Raw genomic sequence first — 27,002 nt, forward strand, 5'->3', positions numbered from 1 at the left:
ATTAGTGGCCTTGTTCTAAGGGTGATCAGTTCTGTCTGCCCACCTCTTGGCTCCAATGCTACTGGGTTTCACTGCTTTCATGAGTAGTTGCCAGCCTTTCTGGTCAGATAAGCCCCACAGTGGGTGGGGCTGTGATTCATCTCCTTGCTTGGGCATGAGAAATCTGGGTTTAGGGCCAGAAAAACTCCTCATTTGAGGGTTTGAAATAGATCTGCACCTTACTGAATTCTTTGGTCAGAGTTTCCTGTGGGGGTGACTTTCTTGGCAAGCCGCCCCCCCCCCCCCGCCCCGCCCCAGCCACCACGGATAAGAGTAAACATGACTGAGACATGATCTGCTTGGAGAGGAGAGGTGGTCAGTTTCCCAGAGGAAAAAGGCCTTGAGCAGTGGTCAGTTTCAGGGGAAAAAGGTGTTGAGCCCCTTTCTCCAAGGGCTTTTACTGGGTTGTAATACACAGGAATACAGGGAGGCAAGGATCAAACAGTAGATAACATTTCAAAGAAATCTGAGAGCTTAGTCTGAGTCAGTGTCTGTCAAGAAGAGACTTTTAGAGTTTCCTGCTTGAACTCTTAACGTAGGAATGAAAGCACTCTTAGCAGAGCAGATTTCACAGGTTTATCAGGAAGTCTTTGTGATGCCAGATTTTTCCCCGGGACTCCCTCTAGCAAGGCAAGGAGCTGCATTCCTCCCCATCAGGTATTCGGGCTTAAGGGGATTAGAGCCCGGAAGCGCTTCTCCCAAAGGACATGGGGATTCGGGCTTTGTCAAAGCTAGGGGGTGAGGTCCATTGCTCTTTGTTGCAGCACCCTGAGTCCTTCCATGACGGCCTCCCAAGTGATCATGTCTGGCCTAGGTTGCCCCTTCTCTGAGGGATCTTACCTGTCAAGGACTTTGGACCATGTTTTGGGGGCAGGGAGGAAACTGAGGCTGCACTTGCTACCAGAGACAAGCTTTGTCACCTGTGGTTCGAATTCCAGAGGTCACTGACTCCTCCTTAGCCGGGAGGTAGAGTTACAATTCCTGAAACCAGGCGGAGTGGTCCACAACAGTTTCCCTCCTGCACCTAACTTGGTTCTGCAGATGAGCAAAGGCACCAGTTGAGATTACGACTTGGGCACAGCGCATAATGACTTGTTGTTGCAAGCCCCTCCCTTTTCTCTATCAATCAGATTTCCAGTGGCTGAGCACAGTAGATTTTGCTGGTATGGTTTCATTCCCCTTGGTATGAAATCAGAGCAGGGGCTCCTGCAAAGAAACCCACAGTGTTGAGAGGAGGTGCTATTTTTACTCCTGGATTATTTCTCACTGGAGAAACTGAAGGCTCAGGGGAGAACTCTCCCCATGGTGCTGTGTTGGCCTGAATAAGTGGCAATGCAATCACTGTGTAACCCCTTCCCCTATGCTTCTAATGAAGTCTGTCTTGGTTTCTGAGCTATAGTGAGTGCTTCAGTTTCACCCCCACGTTCTAGGATTCTCTCAGTGAAGTCTCGTTCTTGAATAATTTCTGTGTTAAAAAAAAAAAGAAAACTCAACTGAGTAAATTTGGAGATCTAATTGGCTTCCTTAAGCTATTCATGAATCAGAAAGCATTTCATCTAGCAACTTAAAGGCACTTCCAGTGGTTGTGCAAAATGAAAGATTTTTAAGGAAGAAGGGTGGGGCAAGGAAGCTATAAACAAAAGGAATAAAAAGGATTATTTTAGGATCAGAACATCTTTTCTTTGGGGGAAGAGGATAGGAAGGATTTTTATTATGTAGATTGTCTCTTCCATCTGTGGGGCATAGAGATGGCTCATATAATATATTTTCTGATTAAGCAACTTACTGGTGCTTGACCAGAAAATTCCAGACTGGTTGATTAATGAACGTTATGTCTGGAAGAGGTTGAAACTGCAATTAGGTTAGGTATTAAATCTAGGTTTTGCATCATGGGCTTTTGTCATGTGTGATGACATTTTGGGTCTGTGGTTTTCTGTTTAAGGGTTGTTCTTGTGAGGCAGAGTGAAGTCAGGAACAATGTACAGTGCCATCTTAGTGGGATCATGTTGCCAATCCATGCACTTAAAGTGAAACTGAATGTATATTGAGAAGCATCTAAAACCATGCCTTTCATTGACATTTATTAGTAAATATTTCTTGAGTGGTGGTTAGGTAGTCCAAAATTACCTCTGACACAATAATTTTTAAAACATCTTTTATATGATTAAAATAATGAACAGTAAGTTTTTCTATGGGCTTAGAGAGACTTCGAGGGGCTTTTTTTTCTATGATTTTAATGTAGCTTTAAAATTTTTTTATTGACCTAAAATGCTAAAATTACTTTGAATAAATTAAATATTTTTAAGGGCATGTAAGTGAGAACTCTGGGTTTACAGAAACCATATTATTTTTTCATAATAGAATTTTGATATATTCAGGGACCAACTTATGCAAAAGAGTTTATTAGGAAAAATTTGGGTAAAGGTAAAATCTAGCAACTGTCTAAAATTAATTGAAAGTTCTCATGTAGTTTGGTAAATTAATCTGGAATAAATTAATAAATTAATAGTGCTGATTTAAAAACCCTGTCAGTTTTTAAGATGCTCCCAAAAGCCAATTTAGAAGTCCCCTTATTTCTGGAATATTCCAGAAATATTCTGGTAAAGTATTATGAGTTAAAGACAAGGAAAGGGCAAAGCTATGGCCATGGTCATGGCCCAATAAAGATAAGTCTATTTGCCTTCAGGGCTCAATTCAGGATCCATCTGTTTAGCCAGATTTTTTTTTTAATTGAAGAAAAGTTAGCTACTGCCTTAATTTCAAAATTGCATCATTTTATTTTGATTTACTTTTACATTCCTACTTTCAGTGATGTTTGATATTGATGTATTTTTAGAAATAAAAGTATGCAGGGATTATTATGCTTTTGGCCTTTGAGTAGATTTAATCTTACTGGTGAAAACATGCCAAACTTATTTTAAAACATACATTTGGTAAATTATTCAATATGAAAATTAATTGCTACCTCTATAAGACTTTATTCACCAGTTGGCATAAGAAATGTTAATGTGCTAAGCAGAAAGAATAATATCAAGAACTTTGACATTGTGGGTCTGATTTCTTTTAAAGAGTGAGAGTTATTTTATATTTTAAAAAAACACTAAATACCTGTCATAGGCTATATTTGATATGATTAAACCATACACAATAAAGAAAAAGTAAATTTTATTTTAACAAAAATTTTGAAAAGATTTGTGTGTATTCGAGAAACACATTAGGCTTGACTATAAAATAAAATTTTGTTGGTATTATTTTCCTTAAAGAAAAGGGACCTTTTATAAAATAACCAAGGTTCCTAGAACTGAAATAATAATAAAGGCACACAAAGAATAACAACTTTGCATAGTCAGAGTAGGTTGTACTTGGTTCTAACTCTGAGTTACGAGACAGCCACCCAAACCCAGGTACTAGGATTTATCATGTTATAGATTCATTTTAGACAGAAACGTAGGCTTCACATGCTGCTGCTGCTGCAGTGATTTCAGTGGACAAGCTTTTCTGAATCATGAATAGTAGTGGACCTTCAAATCATTATATACTCTCCCATTGCATATGCCTCATACAAAAAACAGGGGTGACCTTCCTTATTTGAATTCAGAATAAATTTTTTTAAAGCAGTACAATCAACACTAAGTATTTTGAGAATATTCTTCAAGTCTCTGTAATGACTTCTCAATCTATAATGAAATAAAAGCATACTGTAGTTTCTTAGTCATTGTTTCCATTTTGGTTTTTGCACTATACAAGATGTGAAACTGAAAGGACTTCATGTATCTAAATTAATAAAAGAATGAAATAAGAGAAGTTAATTCCTCCAGAAAAAAAAAAACCCTTCTCATATCCAGAAAATTGCCTTAGGCTAATGATTCTCAAAGCCTGGTCCATGGACTAGTTAGTGTTTGTTATAAATGCAGATTCTCAGGTCTTACTCCAACCTGCTGAATCAGAAACTCTGAGAGCGGAGCCCATCACTTTAAATTTGAAAGATTCCTCTGTGATTCTTATGCCTAGTAAAGTATAAGAACCACTTCCATTGACTATGGTACATATAATAACCAAGATAAAATAGATAGGTCAAGTTATGAACTATGAAGTTATAGCTACTTATTCCATAAGTCAACCACTTGTTACATCTTCGGCATAGACTAAGGTGTAGTTATTCCTATTGCCTTTTTTTATCTTAATTTCTTTCTTTTTAATTACTTAAAATTATATGTATACTTCATATATGTCTTCAAGATACACTATTTTTTATTTTTTTATTTTTTTATTTTTTTTATTTTTATTTAACTCTTGTTCAAGTACAGTTTTTTGTCTCATATTCCCAGCCTTGCCCCACCCACTGCTCCCCACCTCCCTCCCATTTCCGCCCCCCACCTTAGTTATTCTCCACGTGTCCTTTATACTTGTTCATGTGATTCTCTCCCCTCTCCCCTCTGGACCCTGTCAGCATGTTCTGTATTTCAGTGTCTTTGGTTACATTTGTTTGCTTGTTTGTTTTGTTGTTTAGATTCCTGTTAAAGGTGAGATCATATGGTATTTGTCTTTCATCACCTGCCTTATTTTGCTCAGCATAATGCTTTCCAGTTCCATCCATGATGTTGCAAAGGGTAGGAGCTCCTTCTTCCTTTCTGTAGCATAGAATTCCATTGTGTAAATGTACCATAGTTTTTTGATCCAGTCATTGACCAATGGGCATCTAGGTTGCTTCCAACTCTTGGCTATCTTAAATTGTGCTGCTATGAACATTGGCGTGCATAGATTCTTTTGGATTGGTGTTTCAGGGTTCTTAGGATATACTCCTAACAGTGGAATTGCTGGGTCAAAGGGTACGTCCATTTTTAGTTTTCTCAGAAAGTTCCAAACTGTTTTCCATAGTGGTTGTACCAGTCTGTAATCCCACCAACAGTGAACTAGAGTCCCCTTTTCCCCACAACCTCTCCAACACTTGTTGTTTGTTTCTTTGTTTATGGTAGCCATTCTGACTGGTGTTAAGTGGTATCTCACTGTGGTTTCGATTTGCATCTCTCTGATAGCTAGTGATATCGAACATCTTTTCATGTGTCTCTGGATCCTCTGTATGTCCTCCTTGGAGAAGTGTCTGCTCAAGTCCTTTCCCCATTTTTTAATTGGGTTGGTTGTCTTCTTTGAGTGGAGTCATGTGAGTTCTTTGTATATTTTGGAGGTTAAACCTTTGTCTGAGGTGTCATTGGCAAATAGGTTTTCCCAAACTGTTCCTTCTCTCTTTATCTTGATACTGTTTTCCTTGGCCATGCAGAAGCTTTTAAGTTTGATGAGATCCCATTTGTTTATTCTTTCCTTTATGTCCCTTGCTCTAGGGGACGTATCAGTAAAAATATTGCTGCCTGGAATATCTGAGATTTTCCTGCCAATGCTCTCCTCCGGGGCTTTAATGGTTTCCTGGCTTATATTTCAGTCTTTTATCCACCTTGAATTTATTCTGGTGTATGGTGCCAGTTGGTGCTCGAGTTTCATTTTTTTTGCATGTAGCTTTCCAGTTCTCCCAACACCATTTGTTGAAGAGGCTATCTTTACTCCCTTTTATGTCACTGCCCCCTTTGTCGAATATTAATTGACAGTAGAGATTTGGGTTTCTTTCTGGGCTCTCTGTTCCATTCCATTGGTCTATGTGCCTGTTTTTATGCCATTACCAGGCTGTTTTGATTACAGTGGCCTTGTAATACAGTTTGATATCAGGTATTGTAATCCCTCCTACTTTGTTCTTCTTTCTCAAATTTGCAGCTGCTATTTGGGGTCTTTTATGGTTCCATATAAATTTTTGAAGCGTTTGTTCTATGTCTGTGAAATATGCCATTGGCACTTTAATAGGTATTGCATTAAGTCTGTAAATTTCTTTGGGTAGTATGGACATTTTGATGATTTTGATTCTTCCAATCCACGAACATGGTATATGTTTCCATTTGTTTGTGTCTTCCTTGATTTCTTCCTTTAGTGTTGTGTAGTTTTCTGCATACAGGTCTTTTACCTCCTTGGTAAGGATTATTCCCAGATATTTTATTTTTGTTTTTGCTATATCAAATGGGATTTTTTTCTTGATTTCTGCTTCTGCTGTTTCATTGTTAGTATACAAAAGTGCCTTTGATTTCTGGATATTGGTTTTATATTCCGCTGTTTTGCCAAATTCATTTATTAGTTCCAGCAGTTTTTTGGTAGAGGCTATAGGATTTTCCATGTACACTATCATGTCATCTGCAAACAATGACAGTTTTGTTTCCTCCTTTCCGATTTGGATGCCTTTTATTTCCTTTTCTTGTCTGATCTCTGTGGCTAGAACTTCCAATACTATATTGAATAGAAGTGGTGAAAGTGGACAACCTTGTCTTGTTCCTGATCTTAGTGGAAAAGCTTTCAGTTTTTGCCCATTCAGTATGATGTTGGCTGTAGGTCTTTCATATATGGCCTTTATTATATTGAGGAATGCTCCCTCTATTCCCACTATTCTGAGTACCTTTATCATAAATGGGTGTTGTACCTTATCAAAAGCTTTTTCGGCGTCTATTGATATGACCGTGTGGTTTTTGTCCTTGCTTTTGTTTATGTGGTGTGTTACATTTACTGATTTGCGGATATTGAACCATCCTTGCATCCCTGGGATGAATCCCACTTGGTCGTGGTGTATGATCTTTTTGATGTATTTTTGGATGCTCTTTGCCAATATTTTATTGAGGATTTTAGCATCTATGTTTATCAGCGATATTGGCCTGAAGTTTTCTTTCTTTGTTGTGTCTCTATCTGGTTTTGGAATTAGGATGATGCTGGCTTCATAAAAAGAGTTGGGGAGTTTTCCCTCCTTTTGGATTTTTTGGAATAGTCTGTGAAGAATCAGGGTTAGTTCTTCCTTAAAAGCTTTGTAGAATTCTCCTGTGAAACCATCTGGTCCAGGGCTTTTGTGTGATGCGAGTTTTTTTATTACTGCTTCAATTTCATCTGCTGTTATTGGCCTGTTCAGGTTTTCTGCTTCTTTTTCATTGAGTTTTGGAAGATTATATTTTGCTAGAAATTTGTCCATTTCACCTAGGTTTTCAAATTTCTTGGCATACAGCTCTTCATAGTAATTCCTTACAATCCCTTCTATTTCTGTGGCATCAGTTGTAATCTCTCCTCCTTCATTTCTGATTGTGTTTATTTGGGTCCTCTCTCTTTTTTTCTTGATGAGGCTACTTAAAGGTTTATCTATTTTGTTTATCTTTTCAAAAAACCAACTCCTGGATTCATTGATCCTTAGAATTGTGCTTCTAGTCTCTATGTCATTTAATTCTGCTCTGATCTTGGTTATTTCCTTCCTTCTACTTTCCTTCTCCCTCTGGGCTGTCTCTGTTGTTGTTCCTCGAGTTCTTGGAGGCATCGGGTTAGGTTGTTTGTTTGAAATATTTCTATTTTCTTTAAGTAAGCCTGTATTGCTATGACCTTCCCTCTCAGGACTGCCTTCACTGTGTCCTATAAGATTTCTGTTGTTGTGAGTTCATTTTCATTTGTTTCCAGAAACTTTTTTATTTCTTTCCTAATTTCATTCTCGACCCATTCGTTGTTTAATAGCATACCATTCAGTCTCCATGCTTTTGGGCATTTTGGTTTTTTTCCTGTGGAGTTAGTTTCCAATTTCAGTCCCTTGTGATCAGAGAAAATGCTTGGTATGATTTCTATTTTCCTAAATTTGTTGAGTCTCGCTTTGTATCCTATCACGTGGTCTATCTTGGAACATGTTCCATGTGAATTTGAAAAGAATGTGTATTTAGCTTCTTTGGGATGAAGGGCTCTATATATATCAATTAGGTCCATTTCATCTAGATGTCATTTAATGCTGCAATATCTTTGTTGATATTTTGTTTTTAAAGACCTGTCCATTTTTGTCAGTGGGGTGTTAAAATCCCCTACTATAATTGTGTTGCTGTCAATATCTTTCTTGAGGTCCTCTAGGATTTTCTTTATATATTTGGGTGCTCCTATGTTGGGTACATATATATTTACAATGTTCATGTCTTCTTGGTGGATTCTTCCCTTGAGTATTATGAAGTGACCTTCTGGGTCTCTTTTCATAGCCCTGTTTTTGAAGTCTATTTTGTCTGATATGAGAATTGCTACCCCGGCTTTTTTTTCTTGTCCATTTGCTTGGAAAATTTGTTTCCAGCCTTTCACTTTTAGTCTGTGGTGGTCTTTTGACCTGAGGTGGGTCTCTTGTAGGCAGCATATGTGTGGGTCATGCTTTCTTATCCATTCATCTATTTTATGTCTTTTAATTGGTGCATTTAATCCACTTACATTTAAGATTATTATTGAAAGGTACTTATTCATTGCCATTTATGTACCTGTGTTCCTCTCTGTCTCTCTCTTTTCCTTCCTTTCCTTAAAACAGCCCTTTTAGTAATTCTTGTAGAGCTGGTTTGGTGGAAGTGTATTCTTTTAGACTTCTTTTGACTTGGAAGCTCTTTATTTGGCCTTCTATCTTGATTGAGAGCCTTGCTGGGTACAGTAGCCTTGGTTGTAGGCCTCTGTTTCTCATTACTTGGAATATTTCTTGCCATTCTCTTCTTGCTTGGAATGTTTCCATTGAGAAGTCAGTAGCCATCCTTATTGAGACCCCCTTGTATGTTACTTCCTTTTTCTCCCTTGTTGCCTTTAGGATTTCCTCTTTGTCTTGGAGGTTTGCCATTTTAATGATGATGTGTCTTGCAGTAGGCCTCTTTGGGTTCCACCTGCTTGGACTCTCTGTGATTCCTGGATCCGTGTGACTGTATCTCTCCTCAACTTAGGAAAATTTTCCATTATTACTCTTTCAAGTAGGTTTTCTATCCCTTGTTCCTCTTCCTCTCCTTCTGGTATTCCTATTATTCAGATATTATTACGTTTCATGTTGTCTTGCATTTCTCTTAAATTCTCATTTTTTCTGATTCTCTTTTCCCTTACTTGGTCCGTCTGGGAGATTCTTTCTATCCTGTCTTCTATCTCACTAATGCGATCTTCCGCCATATCCATTCTATTCTTCATACCTTCTACTGTGTTCTTCAGTTTAGAAGTTGTATTCTTCATTTCCTCTTGGCCTTTATTGGTGGTTTCTATTTCCTTTTTCATGATTGTATAGTTTGCAGAGAGTTCATTGTAGCTCCCCTGTAGTTTCTGGTAGGCTGTTGTAAGCTCTTTGAATTTCTGATAACCAGTGCTTTGAATTCCACATCTGATAGTTGACTTGCCTCTGTTTCATCTAACATTCTTTCTGAGGCTTCCTCCTTCTCTTTCATTTGGGGATTGTTTCTTTGTCTTCCTATTGTTTGTGATACTCTTCTTGTTGGCCTCCGCTTCTTAAATTGATCTGTTTTGGTTCGCTGGGTTTATGGTGTGAACTTCTGTGGTAGGATACCTGTGAAATTCAGTGGTGCAGTCTCCTGTAGGTATCTTGGTGTTCTCCGCTTCCACCTACTCCTTTCTTTATTGTGCGTGTGTGATCAGTTGGAGGGGGAGGCAAAATGGGTTATGATAGCAGAAGATTATTTTATGTTATTTATAGACACAGTCAGCAGAGAAGAAATAGACAATCTTTAGACTATGTATAGAGTTAACCGTGCTCTTCGACCCAGCTTGCCACTTTTAGGAAAGAATGGACATAAGTTAAGTCTCTTGTTGGGAAGGGGGGGCTTGTGAGTTGTATCTAGAAAGCGGTGTGGTTGCGGGTGGTCAGATTTTGAGTTAAGGTGAGAGTACAGGTTAGTAACTGGGTGTAGCATGTGAGTAAATAGAGTAATAGAATTCAGGCACCTGTAAGGTGGTCTAAGGTCCAAGAGATGTGTTATGAAGTATTACTGTTGTATAGAACAGCTCTTATTTACAATAATATTTGAGCAACACTCACATGATAGATTCTATGTGATCTGTCTAGGGGGTTATAGAGCTTGGGTAGTATGGCAAAGGAAAGCAAGTGAAGTATAGGAAATTAGCAATACACTGCAGAGGAAAGAGCAGTGGGATCCTGTCAGGTAGTACAACATAACCAGCCAGGACTGAGAAACCTGTGCAGAAAGAGAAGGGATACAAAGATATTCTTAAAATAAAAAAAAGAAGTAAGAATAATGCAAAAATAATAATAATACACCTAAAAGAAAACTAAGCAACACACAAACAAACAATCCAACCACACACACACACATACACACATACACACACACACACACACACAAAAGTCATGAGAAAAGAGGGATAAGCGGAAAATTTGGGAAGAATGGAAGGACTAAAACCAGACAAAAAGAAAAAGAAATGAGGGACAGAGTATTGAAAGACAGAGCAACTATACAGTTTAAAAGATATAAGATTACTTTAAAAAGAAGTTGAGAGAGAAAAAAAGGGGACAGAAGGGGAAAAAAACACACACACACACATTAAAAAAAAAGGCACCCTTCCTTTGTCAGTTTCAAACTATCCGAACCGGTTTTTCTGGTTGTGGCCTCTCTGAGGGCAGGTATACAGGCGCCCTCAAGTCAGGCTGCTGGGTTGGGATGTGGGTGCCCACACCCCTGGGAGGCTGCCTGTGTCCTGCGGTATCCAGCACCGTCCTTCTCAGTCCTGTGGCAGGACCCAGGTGTTCCCACCCCTCCCCTGGATGGCTGCTGGGTGGTTGGGTAGTGAGGCAAGCTGCTGTCACAGAGCACCTCAGTTCACTTTCCAATAGAGACTTCTCCACAAAGCCTGCCTCCCAGCCCAGCCCAATCCCCAAAAGATTGGCAACGACAGTGTCCTTCTTAAGTCCCCCGGGCTGGTGGGCTGGTGGGTTGGCGACCACAGAGTCCGCAGTTGCCACCCTTTACTTTAACTTAAGCCCACAGGTCTCTGCCTGGTATTAACCTGTCTGCCTACACGGGGAGGGGGGAGTCAGTTCTCTCCCACAGAGTCTGTTGTCAGCCCACCGGGTGCCAGGCCACAGGAGTTCACTCTGCCACCGGTGCCCCAGCCCTGGACCCAGACGGTACATGGCCACTTTTGTCCCCACTCGCCTTCTGGAGTCCTCCCTGACCCGCAGGTGTCTGGTTCCTCTGTCACACTCTGTGGTCTCCTATTTTCATAAATGTTGGGGAACTGTTGGTTGATTATGCTGTTCTTCGGTAGATATGCCTGGATTTTCTACCAGATGCATGGGAGCTAGGTTTCCTCCGTGCTACTCTGTTGCCAGCTTAACACTCTCTCCCATTCCTATTGCCTTTTATGTTCGTCCTGCTTCCTACCTTTTCTCGTGACTCCACCAGCTGAAGCTACAGATAGTCAAGAGAGCAGGTGCCAGTCTATCTCACATGAATTGCTTCAATTTGGGGAACTTTTACATTTAATTTAAAAATCGCCCTGCTATCCCTTGGGTTATTAAACAGACTTTACTGATTCGCTTATCCTGTATTATCCTCTTTTAATCAATTCTCCACATTTTAGTCAGCATTTATTTCTAAAGCACATACTTGATCATGTCCGACTCTTAAAAATGTCTTGCAAGTCTGCTTTAAGTTCCTGTTTTATCTGTCCACTATTTCTCTCCCTAGACTCTTTCCATACCAGCAATTCCCTACCTTTTTCATCTCATCACACACATAAAACACTTACTGAAATTCTGCAGCACACCAAAAAGATACTAAATTTTTTGTCAATCTGACAAAAATAGGTATAATTTTTTTCATTCACACTGGACAGCTATTGTTATGTTGGCTGTTATCATTTTGTTTTGACAATCTATTTAGTCAGGGCCACTAACTAGTCAGGTACTGAATGTTTTAAAAATTCTTGCAGTACACCAGGTGAAAATCTTTGCTTTGTGTTTTAGCCATACTAAATGTTTAGTTTAGTACGTTACTTTTAACCTGGTGTGTTTCTCTCTCCTCCTGTCAGGAAAACACATACTATTTTCTTTACTTGGAACAGTGCTTCTTGACAGATGTTCACCCCACTGTCACCCATTCATCCAAGTCTGTGACACGATTTCCTTAAAGAAAATTTACCTGGTTATTCAAGCTTGAAATTACACTTTCTGAAGTACCTTAGAATCTCCCTTTTTTATAGCTTGCTTACTTACCTGAAATATGCAGTGGACTAGAAAATTAAAGATATTGTTTATATATTCATTGTTAATTTTTCATTCATACATCTAGCCTATACATACTGTTTACAATGAACTTTTTTGAGAAAAAAGTGGATAAATTGAAAACAACCTAAAGACAGAAAATACAGACAAATAGCAAATTAAAAGTAAATAAATGATGAACCCAATGAAAAAAATAAGGTAGTATAGACTCAGGGATGAAAGTTGCACAGTCAACATGTTATGATAGACACAGGTCCCAGGTGATGAATCTTCCAGGTACGTGTGAACTCTCACACCATCCTGACACTCTCACCCATTTCTTACTGTCTTGACTGAAGTAACGTAAACATATCAGGGATGACATTGTCTTGTTAAAGGAGGTCCATATCACTTAATGGTCAGCACTTTCCATTCTATGTTCCTCGGGCACTAGATTCACATGATTTCAACAGACATTTCATATAAAAGTAATTTATGGTCAAATAAATTTGGAATGTACTAAGACTAAAATAAGTTAAGCAGTTTTCTTCAGTGCAGACACATTCAGAATTTTTATTATGCTAACCTAATTTATAAATCTCCAAGAATAAAAAAAAATAGCCAACATTCCTTTGGAAAATGTTTTGGGAGACATCTTGCAAAATTAATTGTTAGTTTATCAAAACACTTTAAGAAACATTTGTTTAAAAGTACCAGTAAATGTTTTACTACAAGAAAGCTGAAGGAAAAGAAAAAAAGTGGTTTTGCAGAGAGATGTCCTCCATCTCTGAGGAAACAAACTGAACAGAATTATTTCTGAAATATTAAAACTTTGTGAGCTCAAAAAGAGGAAATCTGTATATAAAAAGTAACCATGTCTTCAAGAGTATTTAAAAGGATTCATTAAATGCATACAATATGTAACACAGTGAGTAAACGATCTTGATCATTCTATAATTACACATGTTCATTGAACTGTGCTGTATAGATGTTCTGAATTGCAAATGAAGAACAGTTCAGAGAAAGAGTATACCAGTGTAGGCTGACAAAAACAAAGGAAATGTAAAAATACAGGAGGGACCTGAATGGACCCTGAGGGAAAATAATATGGGCCTGTTTGGAGCCTTAGAACTTGGGGTTCAGATTATACTGACCAGTGGAATGAGGCACCACTCACCTCCACAGTTTGACTTTGGGTGTCAGTGGTGAACTTCTACTCTTTGTACATATTTGTATTTAAGACTCTCCTGGGAGAAAAGACACTGACACCTTGATCACTGAGATTTAAAGGCACAAAGTCCATCTGATTGACCAGAGTGGAAGTGAGTGGAGTTTGCTGTTCTCAAGCTTGAGTTCTTCCAAAATAAACTCAACAAAGGAAGTTGGACTAGCAAACAACACTTGGTGTCAAGATCTGACTTATCTGAGGAAAGTGACATTAGACACACTGTGCACTCTTAATTCCAGAACTTCTTTAAGCAGACATTCTGGTACTGAGGGAAATTTTAGAAACTGACAGTTTGACATGTTTGTATGGTAAGAAAAAATGATTAAAGAGCTCTTCTACGTGGGGCCATGGAAGTCTTTCGTATAGGACCAGATCAACTGGACTTATTTTAGAGGGCCCTGGTGGACACCCTGTGTGTGTGCATGTGTGTGTGTGTGTGAAAATATTTTCATCACTACTCTTTCCATTGGGAAATGATTCTCTTCCATTCAGTGAGGTTCTGAGGGGCCTGTCAATCACATAGCTTCACCATTGCCTTGGCCCAAAGGGCTGTGCCCCCAGATCTGCCCTAGCTCATATGGATAATCTATCTCCCTAATCAATGAGTGTGAGAGTCCAAGGGGTGGGCATGCAACCCAAGCAGGACCTATCTGAGTTTTCATGAGATTAGACACTGGAAAAGAGAGAGATTCTCTTTCTTTTGGTTCACGAACTATAGAGATATTTATGAGTCTGAAAACCACCATCTTGCCTACCATTTGGAAAAGCTTGAATAAGAACAAAGTTATCACATAGAGGGAAGCAAAGCCCAGAGACAGAGAAACTGAGCCAGGCAACTTTGTTAGAGGCCTTGGATCAAAATTTGCTCAAAGTCTTCATCATTACTTAGACTTCACAGTTATATGAGTCACTTTATTTATTGACTTACCTTGTTTGCTTACTAACCTCAGCTTCCTCAATTTGTGTCTGGTTTCTTTTACAGAGAGTCTTTACTAATGAATAGACAACCCTATTTCACAGAAAAAGACAGGAATGATGAGGCCAGTGGCAGAAGTTTTCATCAGGATCTTGGGGAGCGTGGATTATAAGGATCAGGAAGAGGTGATTGACATTTAGGTGAGCTGCAGACGTGAAGAGCTGCCAGTGCTTTCAGCAAAATTAGCAACATGTCATGTCCCATTGCACAGCTGGGGAGAACAGCAGCAAATCACAGGCAGTGCCACAGGGCCACAGTGAGCTGATGGAAGAAAAGGGTTTTGAAATGGGGTGTGACCTCTAAGATTTATTTGAGGCATTGCTTCCTTGGAGTCTGACAAATATTTCATAATTCACCATTAGCAAAATGCTGGAAATATCTAGAAAAATGGAAGTCTTTACAAAACCTGGAATTTCTCCTAGCAAGGCTTGTATAGCTATTGTGATTTAAGATACAGTGTTAAGTGTAACCTCAGACCACTTGAGAAAGAAGTGAGGAGAGGTCATTCCAGAGAAAGAAAAATATTGACAATGAAACCTTCACATATCCATAAGGATTTGAGAACACTAGAGTGACAAGACAAGGAGAAATTCTGGAGAAGATTGTAAAATACCAGGCTGGCTGGTTACAAGAAAGTTGGGTCAGAGTGTAGCTTTTCACAGAAGCTTAAATTAGGCTTAAGATGAAATAGGAGGTGGGTACATGGACAATTTTTATGTCTACAAATAATATGAATTTGATATCACTTGTTTGACATGTTTGCAATATAAATACAATTACAGTTCCTATATTCCAGTTAGTTGTTAGAGTTTTCAAGTTTCCTCACGCTACATAAGGCTGTTGATTTCCCTTTTTAAGATGTGCCCCTGTGGTCTCAGCCCAGTGCCACACTGAACTGCCCCAGGACCAACACAAGGCAAATAGCTCTGCCGCCAAACACCAGACAAAGAGAAGCAGGGCCTGTAACATCAAATTAACTGACGTCCTCCACTGGTTTGGTCAGGGCATCTCACTCAGTCAGAGGATGTCTCTCCCCTCCTGCTCAGGTGCGCTTGGTAGTCCAGGTACCTGCACAGGGTCGTCTAGTGATTACCTTTAAGCTTCAAGGATAGAGATCATAGGAAAATATGTATTTTCTCAGACATTACTTCCTAAACAAAGACAGTGTAGCACAGGGGCTGGGTCTGAACTCATGCTGACTCACAAGGATGCGAGAGCACAGAGATGTTCTTTGAGGGTAAACTCCAAATTCCACAAGCTCTGCCTCCCAGCAGCTGACCGTGGAGTAAATTTTGCTGCCCTGCTGCACACTGGCCACAAGTGTAACAAAACCAACTGTTCTTGAGGATGTGGATAAACTGTGAGGCTCGTAAATTGCTGGTAGGAGTACAAATGGTTACAGCTATCCTGAAAATTATTTCACATCAAGAACTGAATATGCTTGTATTCAGTAATTTTACTCCCTAAGTATATGTTCAAGATGAATATATAAATGCAGTATTGGCAAAAAGGGGGGAAATGATTGAAATGTTCAGCAATGGAGAACGACTACATAAATTATGATATGTCATACAATGAATTAAAATTCAGCAGTGAAAATAATGAATAAGAGCGACACATGTCAACATGAATAAATCTCACACTGCTGAATAACAACAAAAGTCATAGAAAAATGCATGCTGTTTGAAACCATATATTATTTCAAATATATTTAAAACCCTAAAATATATAGCTCAAGGCTATGTACATGTGTGGTGAATGCACAAGGGATNTAAATTATGATATGTCATACAATGAATTAAAATTCAGCAGTGAAAATAATGAATAAGAGCGACACATGTCAACATGAATAAATCTCACAATGCTGAATAACAACAAAAGTCATAGAAAAATGCATGCTGTTTGAAACCATATATTATTTCAAATATATTTAAAACCCTAAAAATATATAGCTCAAGGCTATGTACATGTGTGGTGAATGCACAAGGGATCCCTGTTAGCTCTAGAGGAGGGGAGAGCTGTTTGATCAGAGACAGACATGTGGGTGGGGCTCAAACGATATTGTTATATCAGAGATATATATTACAGAGAACACATGTTTTTCTTCTTCTTTAAAGCATACATTGTATGTTTGTGCATGCCCATCTACATACACACACATATACTTTTTCATAATTACATTATATATTTTAAAGAATCCCTTAAGTGGGCTCTGTCGTTTTACAAGTGCAAGTCCAGTCGGTAGATCTTCAGGTCTTTTTCTCGACTCCTTGCAAATTCTAGGGAGGTGAAGAATCATGTGCATAACAACCTCAGGGGATGACTGAGAGGAGAAAGACCCAAATACAAACTCCTCTCTAGCTGGTCTCTGCAAAACACCAGAGACAATTGTGACCGTGTCGTTATACACGTTATTGGGAGAGATTTTTTAGTAAAAGTTTTCCAGTAGGTACACAGCCACCCATCAGTTCTTCTAGCAGTTCGACCTCCAAGTGTCTCCTCTGCAGGTGACCATGGCTCCAGAGCACAGCCTCTTGTTCACCCATCTCCTCAACGCATGTTGAACATTTCCACTCTTCCAAATTTTCTCCTTCTCTCTTTCTTTCTTCACCTCCTTCTCTCTCTCTTTTTAACTTTGTTCTCTACTTGGCAAATTCTTAAAGCTCAAAGTAACGGAGAAGAGATGGGCTGAAAAAAAGAAAAAGAGAGGGAAGGAGGGAAGTACTTGCAGAAACCTGTTCTAAGTACACTCACGGTGTCCTTACTGATGTTTAAGGGAATGAAGCCTCTCAGCAAAGAGGTACAGCAAATGGGGAAAAAAGTGCTCTGTTTTGTTTCATAGCAGACCTTAGAGTATTTAAAACTCTAAGAAGAGTCTCTAGTATGCTGTTAATTTCCAGATTTATTGGAAAGAATATTTCTGCTTCCAAATGCCTATCTGATAATACTGTGTTCAGTGGAAAAATTGTATGGGAAATATTGAGTTGCAATTATGACCATGAGTGTTCTCATAGTAAAAGGAGAAGGAGCTAAATATTATCTTTTTTCAATATTAAATATTGCTAATGAAATATTTTATTAAATCTTCCTGCTTTCTACAATAGATTTTTGACTGATATAAATATAATGTCTTCTGTGTTAAATATTGCAGTTTAATATATGCTCTCTCGACATAATCACCTTTAAAAATTTTTTACATTGTGCTTTCTCCCCAGTATTGAATGAGTATCCGCTATATATCTGATATTATCTTAGCATTAGCAACCTAGTAGTGAGCAATATACTAAAAATATACATAATTACTGACCTCCTAGACCTTATATGTAAGAAAAAAATAGATAGTAATCACGTCTCTATTAAATACAGTTAATATAAAAGTAAAATAATAAAAAATATTTAAAGCAACTTTAATGTGATTTTAAGCCCCAAGTTATTTTTTCCAAATTTATACAATTTGTCATGGGGGATCAAGACTTAATGCAATTAGTAAAAATAAGGATAAAAATATTATAATCAAGTCCCATAAGGAAATGAAATTCTGGCAGAATAAAAAATGTTAACACAAAGAATATATGTATAATAAGAAGAATAGAAAGGACTATTCACAAGCGAATCATTAAGATTTAATTAGGCAGTAAAGTGAGTAGAAGCTGCACTACCTCCTCCTACCCCAGAAATGGAATCACAACTAAATTTTAGAGCAATCCATCAAAGACAGGATAAACAATGGAGGACCAGGACAGAGGTCTTGCAGCTAAGGATTTACAGAAGCCACATCAAAACTAGTAGGAAAGGTGTTAGAGAAGTGACATCCAGACTAACAGGAAGGGCAGGACACACAGGAGGGCTGGCCCTGTGTTGCATGAATGAGTATGTAGAGGGACAGCACAGCAGCAGAAGTCCCCACTCTGAAAAGTGGGATCTCGACCCCAAGCCAGGATCCCCAGCCCAGCAACAGAGATAAGAGGAGGTGGTCACATAACATCTGGTGGGAGAACCGGTCCACAGGTGGAGAATCACCTGTGGAGATTCTGTCCACAAAGGAAGGCAGATGGAAACTGCTAGAGACTCAACATCAAACTATCCTACAAAGCCGTGATAACCAAAATGACATGGCACTGACATAAAAACAGACATATGTATCAATGGACCAAAACATGAGCACAGAAATAAGCCCAATTAATATTTGACAAAGGAGACAAGAACATACATGCACAAAAATGAATTTGATCATCTCCTTATAGTTTATACAAGAATGAACTCAAAGTGGATAACAGAATTAGATGTAAGACAAAAACATAAAAATCCCAGAGGAAAAAATAGGCATCAAATTCTCAGACTTTTCTCATAACAATGTTTTTTTCTGATCTATCTTCTCAGGCAAGGGAAACAAAAGAAAAAGTAAACAAATGGGATTATACCAAACTAAAATGGTTTTGCACAGCAAAGGAAGCTATCAAAAAAAGCAAAGAGAAAACCTAGTAAAGGGAATAATATATTTGCCAGTGATACATTAAATAAGGAGTTAATATCCAAAATTTGTTTTTAAAAGATTTTATTTATTTATTTTCAGAGAAAGGGGAAGGGCAGGAGAAAGAGGAAGAAAAACATCAATGTGTGGTTGCCTCTTATGTGCCCCCTACTGGGGACCTAGCCTGCAATCCAGGCACGTACCCTGACTGGGAATCAAACCAGCAACACTTAGGTACAGAGGCCAGCACTCAATCCACTGAGCTACACCAGCCAGGCTAATATCCAAAATTTATGAAGGACCCTTACTACTCAACATCAAAAATTCAAACAATCCAAATCAAAAGTGGGCAGAGGACCTAAATAAACACTTCTCCATAGAGGACATACACATGACCAATAGACATATGAAAAGATGCTCAATGTCACTTATTGTCAGAGAAATGCAAATTAAAACCACAATGAGATATCACTTCACACATGTCATCAGAATTGTTATCAGCAGTGAATCCACAAATACAACTGTTGGCAAGGGTGTGGAGGAAAGGGAATCCTTGTGCACAGTTAGGAAGAATGAGTGCTGGTGCAGCCACTGTGAAAAGCAGTATGAAGTTTCCTCAAAAGATTAAAAACTGACCTGCCTTATGGCCCAGTGATTTCACTTTTGAGGACTCATGCAAAGGGTCCTGAAACACTAATTTGGAAAAATATATACAACCCTATGTTTATTGTAGCATTATTTACAATAGCCAAGCTATGGAAGCAATTTAAGTGCCCACCATAGATGGGGGATACAAAGTGGCACATTAGAGGTCTGTCTGGAAAACATCCAGCCATGGTTAATATAACAGGAATGGTTTGTGCAACATTGCTGTAGCCTGGCAGCCAAGGAGAGTGTACTGGAATGCTCATGTGTGAACAATGACAACTTCACTATACTAGTCAGTGGGGATGGTAAATGCCAGTGAGTGAGCATGTGTACTGTGTGGCCATCATAATCAAAATGAACAAGTAATGAATCTGCATCAAATTTTTTGTTAAGCTTCAACATTCCTCCACGGACACTATTCGGATGATTCGGAAGTCTTTCAGGGATGTTGCAATGAATGCAGCACAAGTAAAAGTGTGGCACAAATGCTTCAAAGGTGGTCAAAAATCTGTTGAAAGTGATCCATGTTTGGAAGGCCTGCAATAAACAGAACACCTGAAAATGTTGAACGTGTACAGGCTGCAATCAACAAAGATCAATAACTGACCATGGGAAAACTAGAAGCTGATCTGGGGATTCCAAAAACTACTGTGTCCAAGGTTTTGACACAGAATCTTGGCATGAAATATGTTGTGGCAAAATCCTTTCCTCGGCTTCTGCTACCAGAGCTGAGGAAACATCATGCTGCAGTTGCTAATGACTTGATTCAAACTGCTATCAATAAGCCAGATTTGGAACCCTGTGACTTCTTGACTTCTGGCTTTTCCCAAAACTAAAACCATCTTTGAAAGGGAAGAGGTTTCAGACCATTAGTGAGAATTCAGGAAAATATGACAGGATCGCATATTGTGATTCCAACAAAGGATTTTAGAGACTGTTTTGAACAATGGAAGAGATGCTGGGAGAACTGTGTGGAGTCCCAAGTTGCCTACTTTGAAGTGGACTGAGGCATCATTGTCCCATATACAATGTTTCTTGTGTCTTGTATCTTATTCAATAGCTGTTTACTTTCCATAGTACATGCTGGATACTTTCTGAACCGGTCTCATAAATACAATGGAATATTATTCAGCCACAAAAATGAATGATATCTGACCACTTGGGACAATATGGGTGGACCTAAAGGTTATTATGTTCAGTAAAATAAGTCAGAAAAGACAAATACCATATAATTTAGCTTATATGTGGAATCTAAAGAACAAAAAATGAACAAACAAAAACTAAAAGAGACTCATGGATACAGAGAGAGAGCTGGAAGTTGCCAGAGGGGAAGGGGAAAGGGGAATTGCAAAGTCAAGGGACTAAGAAGCACATATTGGCAACTACAAAATAGTCATGGGGAAGTAAGGAAAGCATATGAAATATAGTTAATAATATTGTGATAACTATGTATGGTACCACTAGAAATATCAAAGGGAACACTATGTAAAGTATATGATTGTCTAACCACTTAGCTGTACACTTGAAACCAAACATAATAAAAAAATGTTAAAGGGAGAGGACAAAATTGGCCAACACCGAGAAGAAAGATGATTGGTTCTTGAAGACAGGCATGTAAGATCAAGGTATGAATTTTGGACAGGAACAGCTTCATTTGTGAAAAGAGAATCTGGTAATATATAGTATATTTGCAATGTCAGGGAAAAAATGAAGCATTATGTTTTAATTTCAAAAAAAAGTGAATAATTAGGAGAGGTACTTGAGAAAGTCAGTAAGCCCTCAAATATATTTTTAGAAATAACTCTCTAAAATCATTCCATAAAAAAACAAATATGGAGACAATCATACTCTGTAGATTTTTTTTGAAAAATACTATACCAAAAGACTCAATTTGCTTTACTCTTCATTCAACAAATTAGAACACATTAAAATATAATCTAAATTATATTAAACATAGAATATACATATTTAGAATTTTAAACTTCATCTGTCAAAAAAATCTAGTCAAGCTCATTTATCATTATTTATTATAAACTTTTCTCTCTATTTTAAAGGGATTTACTTAAAAAATTTTGTCAATTATTTTTAAATAATGAAGATTCCCTACACTGGTATTTTCCTAGTTTAAATGTACATCTGAAAGTTTAGCTCCATTTTCTCAAGTAAAAGAAGTCCTAATCCTGGTTTCAAAATTGTAGCTAGCTGAATTAGCCACGTGCCTGAGATTGTTAAAATAGTGAATCTTTAGAATGGTATTTGTCTTCAAGTACTACGCTCTTGGCACATGAGCAATAAAAACAGGTCTCCGTGGTAGGCTGAATAATGGCTCCCCCAAGACGTCTATGTTCTAATCCCTGGAACCAGTGGATATCAATACATGGTAAAAGGAACTGTGCAGATATCCTTAAATTCAGAATCTTAAAATGGGAGAGAATATCCTGGATTATCCTGGTGGGCCCAACCCTCAAGAGGGTTCTTATAAGAGGGTGGTAGGAGGGTCAGAACATTTATAGAAAACATAAGGGTAGACTTCCAGTCAAGATGGTGACACAGGCAGACATGGCTCACCTCTTCCTACAACCACATGAAAATAAAACTAAAATATAGAACAACCATCACTCAGAACAGTCAGAAATCAAGCTGAATAGAGTTGAATGGAAGTCTGATAACTATGGAATTAAAGTAACTACATCCATCTAGGCTGGTAGGAGGGGCACAGATGCAGAATGGGCTTGTCCCACACCCATGAGTGATGGATAAAAATTCAGAAGGCATATCTCAGGAGCAAGGAGTCTCAGTCCTACACCATGCCCCGAAGCCCAAGGTTTCAGCACCAGGAAGTTAAGTCCCCACAACTCCTGGCTTCAAAACCCAACAGGGATTGAGTCAGTAGAAGAAACTGCTGAAGCCCCAAGCAATCTCTTCAAGAATGTACACATAGACTCACCTATTCAGATTAATTCCCTTTGAGCTCAGCACCAGGGGAGTGGCTTGAAAGGCACCAGTGGTATTCAGGGAGAAACTGAAGTGTCTGGCAGCAAGACAAGCAGAAGCCATTGTTCCCTTTCTAAACCCTCCCCCAACAGAGCAAGTAAGCTAGTGTCATATCTGAAGCTCCATCAACCTGGCTAACACTGTTTGACCTGACTTGGAGATCCCCAGAGATTCTGCTCCGCCCAAGTTACAGGCCCACCCAAGTTGCTTTCCTATACGAATGGCTGGTCTTGGCTTATGCTTCAAAGCTTCCTAAATTGTATCAAACAAGAAAAAACTGGCTTCAATGAGCCCCAGGCACCAGCAGCAGCCAGACTAGATTCACAGCTTGGATTCACCTGGGAATGTACAAGCCCAGAACAAGTAGTAGTGTTCTCAGATTGCTTTATAGCTCATGCAGGATGGCCCAGGCAAAACACAACTGGGGCCTGATATTGGCCTGCATGACTCAGAAAATCCAAGGGCCAGAACACCCAGTGGATAGCTACAGCCACATTGGAACACCATCACCCTGCCCCTGCACAACTGATCCTCCATGGGAGGTGGATGTTGGTGATCAATGGTAACAGCCAGTTCTTGCTGCTGACTGGTTTGGGCAAATCCCTCCCATTGATCTACCAACAGCTACCAAGACTCAACTACAAGAGGAGGGTATACTCAGCCCACATGAACGACCCACCTCAAGTACCCAGCTTGGGTGATAGGGGATGCTGTGCCACTGGACCCTACAGGACATCTACTAAATTAGGCCACACTACCAAGGCACAGAAACAAAGCAGCTCTACCTAATACATATAAAGAAACACAGTGAGGCTGATAAAATGAGGAGACAAAGAAACATGGCCCAAGTAAAAAAACAGATCAAAACTCTAGAAAAATAGCTCAGTGAAATGGAGATGTGCAATCTTTCAGCTGCAGAGTTCAAAACACTGGTTATAAGGATGCTCAAGAAACTTAGTGAGGACCTCATAAAACAGCATAAAAATGATCCAGTCAGAAACAAAAAAATGAACTGAAATACAGAACAACTTCCAGGGAAGCAACAGTGGAGTAGATGAAGCTCGTGAGAATCAAATCAATTATTTGGAACATAAGGAACCAAAAAACAACCAATTGGAACAACAAGAAGAAAAAAGAATACAGAAAAAAATGAGGATAGTGTAAGCAGCCGCTGGGACAATTTCAACAGGTCCAACATTTGCATAATAGAAATTCATTTGCATCATAGGGGTGCCAGAAGTAGAAGAAAAAAGAGCAAGAAATTGAAAATCTATTTGAAAAAATGAAAGAAAATTTCCCTAATGTGGTGAAGGAAATAGACATACAAGTCCAAGAAGCACAGAGAGTCCCAAACAAGATGGATACAAAGAGGCCCACACCAAGACACATCATAATTAAAATGACAAAGTTTAAAGATAAAGAAAGAATCTTAAAAGCAGCAAGAGAAAAGCAGATAGTTACCTACAAGGGAGTTCCCATAAGACTGTCAACTGATTTCTCAAAAGAAACTTTGCAGGCTGTAAGGGATTGGTAAGAAATATTCAAAATCATGAAAAACAGGGACCTATGGCCAAGTTTGCTCTACCCAGCAGAGCTATCATTTACAATCAAAGGGCAGATAATGTGCTTCCCAGACAAGTAAAAACTAAAGAAGTTCATCATCATCAATCAATTATTATATGAAATGTTAAAAGGATTTACTTAAGAAAAAGAAGAAAATCAAAACTATGAACAATAGAATGGCAAAAAAGAGATATCTATTAACAAATGATTCTTAAAAACAAACTAAGCAAACAAGAACAGAGACAGAATCATGGATGTGGAGAACATTTTTATGGTTGCCAGATGGGATGAGGATGGGGGAGAATGGATGAAGAAGTGAGGGGATTAAGAAGTACGAACAGGTAGTTACAGAATAGCCAGGGGGATGTAAAGTACATTATAGGAAGTAGAGTAGCCAAAGAACTTATACACATGACCTACAGATGTGAACAGTTGTGGAAAGACTGCCTGAGGGAGCCCCTTGAGGGGGGGCTCTGGGTGGAGGGGAGCAAGGGGAGAAAAGTCAGGACAACTGTAATAGCATAATCAGTAAAATATAATTAAAAAAAGAGAGAAAATGTAAGGGTGAAAGCTTAGGTCAAACAGGAAAGGTTAGGCTGCAGATTTTGAAGACACAGGAAAGGGCCAGGAGTCAAGGATTTTAGGAGGCCTCCAGAAGCTAGAAAAGGTAAGGAAGCATTCTATCCTAGAGCGTCAGATGACATGCAGTCCTCTGGACCCATTTTAAACTTCTTACTTCCAGAATTATAAGAGAATATACTTGTATTGCTATAGGTTACAAATGTTATAGTAATTTACTACACCAGGAAAAGGAATCCAATACACTCTTATTTGGATTTTTCTATGTTCTGCTTTGATAGAAACTCAGGAAAACTTGGCTTTCCCCTATCTAGTTTCCTTTCAGGAAAGCTTGGCAAAGAGCAGAGAAATGACTTTACCTTTCTGACCATTCCTTTAATGGTTCTGTTCAAAAATTTTCTCCTTCATGAAATCTTAAGTCCATCTCCTGGCCTCTTATATGAGGTTGCTTTTATTTACAGGGACCATAGATCAATTCTGAAGGTGCAGTTGGATGAAATTGATAATTAAGCTAGGAAATCATAGGTAAACTGGATCTGTGCAGGGATGGATGGTCACTAGGCTTATATTTATTCTGCAGAACACACTTTGTTTTTCTTTTGTATTACAATAAAATATACTTGTCTCTCTCCTAAAAATCCTTCCTTTTGCCAGAAGAGAAATTTTCCTCTTTGTTTCTATTCTCCATAATACATTTGCCATCATCATTATCACCATCACACTCGTGATCATTATAATAGCTAAAAATTTCCATCTTCCTATCTGTTGGGTACATGGTGTATAGTATGTGTAATAATTGATTTAATCCTCACAATGACTGTAGGAAAATAGTACTAATGGTGCCATTTTATGGAGAAATTATTGTGACATGGAGACTAAATAACCATCTCTGGCTCACACAATGGGAGTTGGCAGGACTAGAATCCAGTTTTAGTCAATTTTCTGTCGCTATGCCTCCTCAAATAGGACTTGAACACAGAAGGAATAAGTAGTCATTTAAAAAGTCACATGTTTATGCTCCTAACTCTAAATGTTAATAGGAAGAAGCCTCTGGGAAACAAACAATAATCTCAATATAATGAGTTCTATTTAGACCTCTATGGCAAATTAAAAACAAACAAAAACAACTATCCATATGATATGTTGTTCCTTGTCCTTTGAGACCTAAATTAAAATTATTACAATTGAATTGGAGAAATAAGAGTTACTGATAGGAAATATGCATTTTTATTTTATTTCCAGTTTTATTGAGATACATATGATTGACATATAGCACTATAAGTTTCAGGTATACAGAATAATGATTTAGCTTACATATATTGTAAGATGATTATTACAATAATTTAAGATTACAGTATAATGATTTAGTTTGTTTACACTGTGAGATAATAACTACAGTAAGTTTGGTTAACATCAGTCATCTTATATTGAAACAAAAAAAACAAAGGAAAATTATATTCCTGTGATGAGAATTTTTAGGATCTACTCTCTTAACAACCATCAAACATACCACACCACAGTGTTAGTTATAGCTATCATCTTGATATTAAAGCACCAGTATCTATTTACCTTGTAACTGAAATTTTGTACTTTTTGGCCACCTTCATCTAATTCCAGTCCCCAATCCCACCTCTAATAACCTGAAATTTGATCTCTTTTCTACAAGTTGGGTCTTTGATTTTTATTTTGTGTTTAGATTTCACATATAAGTGATATCTTATACTAGTTATCTTAATCTATCTTTTCACTTATCGTAACAGACTTCAAGGTTCATCTATGTTGTTACAATTTTCAAATGGCAGGGTTTCTTTTTATGACTAAATAATATTTCATTTTGTGAATGAATATATATACACACACATGTACATATGTGTGTATGGACAAACACACATGTATACATACATATATATACACTTTATTCATTTATCAATGGGCACTAAGTTGCCTCCTTATCTTGGGTATTATAAATAATGCTGTTATGCGCATCGTGGTGAAAATATCTCTTCCACGTAGTGATTTCATTTTACTCAGATATAATCCAGGCCTGGAATTGCTAGATCATATGGAAGTTCCAGTGTTTGATGAATTCCCAAACTCCTTTCCATAATGGCTACACCAATTATTGTCCCCCCAACAGTGCACGTTTCCCTTTTCTCCACATTCTCACCAGGATTTAGCTTTTGTTTTTTGATAATAACTGTTCTAACCAACATTAGGTGATGCCTTATTGTGGATTTTTGTTTTGCATTTCCTTTACCTTTAGTGATGTTAAGCACCTAAAATATACCTGTTGGTCTTTCTATTCAGGTTCTTTCCTCATTTCTAAAATTAGATTGTTCGTTTGTTATTTTTTTTACTGTTGAGTTGCATGAGATCTTTATATATTTTCAATATTAAACCTTTATTACAAATATGGTTTAAAACTATTTTTTTC

This window comes from Sturnira hondurensis, unplaced genomic scaffold, assembly GCF_014824575.4.
Source record: "Sturnira hondurensis isolate 20B ecotype Veracruz unplaced genomic scaffold, ASM1482457v3 Scaffold0016462, whole genome shotgun sequence".
In the NCBI taxonomy this organism is placed as follows: domain Eukaryota; kingdom Metazoa; phylum Chordata; class Mammalia; order Chiroptera; family Phyllostomidae; genus Sturnira; species Sturnira hondurensis.